This window comes from Cupressus sempervirens, chromosome 4, assembly GCF_028749045.1.
Source record: "Cupressus sempervirens isolate cs-2001-9-10 chromosome 4, ASM2874904v1, whole genome shotgun sequence".
Lineage (NCBI taxonomy): Eukaryota > Viridiplantae > Streptophyta > Pinopsida > Cupressales > Cupressaceae > Cupressus > Cupressus sempervirens.
In genome coordinates this window covers 724,462,598-724,467,458 of record NC_143121.1, presented here as the reverse complement: position 1 = coordinate 724,467,458, position 4,861 = coordinate 724,462,598, and positions in this window count along the sequence as shown.

The following is a 4,861-nucleotide window of genomic DNA, read 5'->3' as shown; positions in this document are numbered from 1 at the left end:
CATTCACTTCATGATCTTGGTTTGAATTCTTTGGAGATTTTAGAATCTATTTTTTCCTCATTTGTTTTATGATATTGTTAACTTTAGCTTTCCTTTCATCTTCAATTATACCAATGTTCATATAGTTCTTAGAAAGATGTCCAAGTTTTGTACAAATAAAACATCTTTTTGTAGTGTCTCTTTTCCTCATATGATGTTTTACATAGTTTTCTCTAATGTACCCAAATTCACCATAGTAGTGACATCTACACCATGTATTGTAATCTCATCCAAATAATTCTTCCACAATTTGTTTTGCTAGGTTGCACTGCTTGGTTTTGCGATCTAAAGATTTGTGTCCTTGTTTCTTGCAATTGTGGCATTTACCTTCAAACTTAGATTTCTCTTTACATTCACTTGTTCTATGACCATGCTTATTAAAAATGTAACACTTTCCATTGAATTTTACTATACCATTACTCCAACATTTTTTTGATGTATGACCTATCTTACCACAATGACTACAAGTAGGTCTTTGATTCTTTTGAGTTCCTTGCTAAGATGATTCACCTTCTTTTATGTATCCTATTCCAGCTTTTCCTTTGTGTCTATACTAACTTTTTTCATCCAATTAATTCATGCTTTCTTAAGATTTCATCATTCTTTCATGGGTGTTTTTAGTGTTGAGATTATTCTATAGTCTCTCATTCTTTGATCTTAGATTCATAAGTTCTTCATTTACATTGGTGAGCTGATCAACAAAGTCTGCTTGTTGAAAGGATAGTTGTTGGATTTCATTGTTCTTTTCTTCTATCTCTTCTTTGGATTTTTCATTTTCTTCCATGAATTCACATAATCTAACTGATTGAATTTCTTGTTCTCTTTTTAGTTTTCTGATTTCTTCTTGAAGATTGGAATTCTTTTCTAATAGTTCTTTGATTGCTTCATTAGCTTCATCTAAATTTCTTTCAAGATATATATTTTCAATTCTTTCTTCAGTGTAGATATTACCATTCATTTGTACTACAAGATCTTTCCTTCCTTTCAGTGATTGAGAGAGTTGCTCCTTTGCTTTCTTTAGTTGCCCAATGGCCAATTCAAGATCTAACTTTTCATTGTCAATGGCCTTATCTAGTCTATATACCTCCATTGCCTCTGATCTTTTCTCAAGTTGTTAGACTTATGAAATGACAACCTGAATAGCTTTGATACCAATTTTTGGAAATATGAGGTAGGAAAGGTTAGTGAGAGGGGAGGGGTGAATCGGGAACTAATAAAAGTTTATCTTAATTTACAATTAATCCTTCATATAATATTCTGATATAATTGTATGTATGAAATAATGAAAGTATATAAACATTCATAACACTTTGACACAAGGTATGGTGACCCATAAACCTTCCAATTAGAAAGTAAAAATGGGGTGGGGATGATACCCACAAGCTTTAGTACTATAGTATATAGTTAACCTGTTAAGGCTTACAATTGATCACTTCTAGTGATCTTCCCTGTTAGGAGCAATAAGGACTATAAGGTCCACCTTGTAAAAGGATTTTAAAACATACAACGAAGTATGCACTAAGTTAAGAGATTTAGCAAAGACTAAATTAAGTCTACTCTATTAAAGGATTTGAATGAGGCACCTATTAGGATGAATCGGTGCCTGATCTCTAATCTACAACTCTAATTCCTTGTGTTAAAATGATCACCTAACTGTGATAGATAATACTTTTTTGTTCCTTATATTGCTTGTAGCCTTCTTCAATTTGCTCTCTTTCTCATCATATACTCTTCACATATATATTTGGATATGATACAATGCATTACATATATATCAATCCAAATCACAACTTACTGGAGTCAACTAGAATACCAATTTCATCATAATCCACAAAGTTGGCCCAACTAATGTAACTCGAGTTCTGAAGATAAACTCAGTGAATTTTTGATATACGAAAAATAATGTCAATGCTCAAAAATCTTTGGAACTCGATTGAACTTGAAGCTCGATCCATACTAATCACTTTCAAGTAGCTTGAACTTGGTTAGCACTGTATGACTTGGTGAAATTTGAGTAACTTGGTAGCAATTGGATCACTAAGTTGACATTGCATGACTCGGTCAACACTAGATCCACTTCATTAACCCTCAAAGCTAAGTAGATACTATTGGACTGGGTTAACATTGTACAGCTCAATTGACACTATGATCTTCTTCACTTCCATTGACTAGCTTGGTTTGCACTTAGTTTTGTCTCTAAAGCTCGGTAAATGTTGTGTAGCTTGGCAGACACTAAAAACTGACTACTTAACTCGAGAACAATTGAATCACTTAGTTAACACTACAAACTAAATTGTAAGATTGGTAGAAATTGTAGAGCTTGGTAGCATTGTAACCAATTGATTAAGTGTTGAGCCACTGATGGACAAATTGACCTTTATGTCAACACTTAAGTACCATCATTATTTCTTGTAGTGGTGTGGTAGACTTGAAATGTGTAAAGCTATACACTGTACCTATCAAGATTTGAATAAAGGACAACTAAATGACCATTCAAGTTTCTTATGAATTTCATAACTAATTGTAATGTCAATTTATACAATTTTAATCTATAACTTCTCAAGAATAAAGCAGGAGCTTTCACTAGGATACCCAATTTGCTTGTAATTAGAAATGTGATTTTTATCTTATTACAATTACAATTGTATTTGTTTTTATTGAAGAGGTCTATAGGGAAGATGGGGCACATTCTGATTAGAATAAAAGTTATGGATTTATCATCCTAACCAATGTGGTCTTATGGTAAGATGGGAATCTTGAACACAACTATGAACTAAGTTCAAGATATAGAAATGGAGTTAACCTAATAAGAACTATGTAATAGAGTAGAGATGGAAAACAATATCAACATTAGTGGGAGCCCTATATATAGAAAAATGGTATTGGAGTGAGCAACAAGATTTTGGTAGAACCGTAGTTGAGACAAAGGAAAAGGTAACCCATAACCCTAGTAGACATATGGTGAGATTATGGTGTACTAATCATAGAGTACATTCCCCTCCACCCCATGTTTACCAATCTTATGAAAGTGATCCAAGCTTAATCTATGTCAACAATTATTTTGTAATTGGTGGCAGAAATATATCAAAACAAAGTTGGGTTAAGAACTAATATGTGAATGGGAACTTAAATAAATCAAATTTTAAGTAGAAAATACACTTTCTCTTGATGCAAAATGTGGTCTTTATTGGTTTATAATCAAACTAATTAGTAAGATGTGGAAGCTTAAACCTCTCCTCAAAATCCCTCTAAAACTACTCTATGTTAAAATCACGACTGCTAACAACACTCTTCCATGTTGATAAGGCTGCCACATTAAGTGTACCTTTCCCAACAATACATACATGAAGCTTATTAGATTGTAGAGATCAAAATTTCTTTTGGCTAGAAAAGAGATAGGGACTTATCAGAGCTAGTTCCACCATCTTATCGGTAGAAAATGCTAAGAAGAGATGCCAACATATAAACATAACCAATACACATTTGATTAAAAGACTGTAATTTATTAATAACCTGACAGTCATTATACAAGCCTATAGTATACACATAACTCGATAGATATGGGCACAAACCTGTAATACATATAAATAAAAACTAATTGCAATACTACATCATTCTTAGATCTTAAACTAATCATTAAAATACTGAGTATACTCACCCTATGCAAAATTTGCAATAGAAGATGTTGAGAATGTTGCAGCTATCTAGAAAATATTGAACTTTTGTGTTTACTTCAACAAATCAATAGTATTATTGAATTTATTCCCCAAAATTTTTTGAAGTTGGAACAATTATTAGAAAGTCGATGCTTCTAAAGGCTTAAATTGTGGGTAATTGTGGGAAAGAGGCATTAAATACATGGGCATTTGCATAACCAAAAATGCCTTATGAGGATCCCATACTTGGTTGCTAAACAATCATTTCTTATAATTGGGTTTTTCTTTCTCACTTTCTAAATAGGATTACAACAAGAAAACTACATATTACATTGAATAAGACAAATAATGTTTCTATGCCATTTCCATATTTGAATTTGTTAACTAATTATGTGTCTTTAAATTTACATATAATACACACAAGCTTATGAGAACAACATTACTTGGTAAAAGCTTCATTTGGAAAGTATGCTACAATATCTATATTGATAACACTTGCATCTTAAGGAGAAAGGGGTACATGCAGATAGTGGAAAAAGGTAGGAGTAAAAAAAAATGACAGGCAACAAAGCTTGTTAAAATAAAATCATAATGTAAACAAATAAAAACAACTGTAAATCTAATTATCGCTCTAGCTTAATGGGTTGTCTTATAGCATTAAAATCAAATGGCATGCAAAGGTTTGAGGAAGAACAGAGAGACAAAAGTAAAAACAAGTAGTTTTATATAAGCTCATTGGTGTTGAATAATAGCCACAATGAAAGCTTCATATCCAACTCTATGCAAGACAATCTATAGAATCAACCTCCTCTTGTGCACATTCTTCATCTTCATTCTTTAAATCCTAAATAGTTGCCTTATGTTGATTTAAGTTATATGTAATTATCTAATTTTTATTAATGAAAGCTTATTTCAACATAAAATAACTTGAATTTACCTTTGACAAACTGAACGTTGTTGAAAAAGTTGAGGATACCTCAAAAATGTGTATAACAAGTAGAGTTATTTGTCACTTGTTCTCCTTTGTTGGAGTCAATGGCTACCTCACTCATAGTTAACACAAGACTTTCCATGGCTGCCTTCAATTTTTTAACAAATTCACTGACCTTGATTTTCAAACGCGTAAAAGACTCGACCTAAATTATCCTACATTGATCTTTATTACA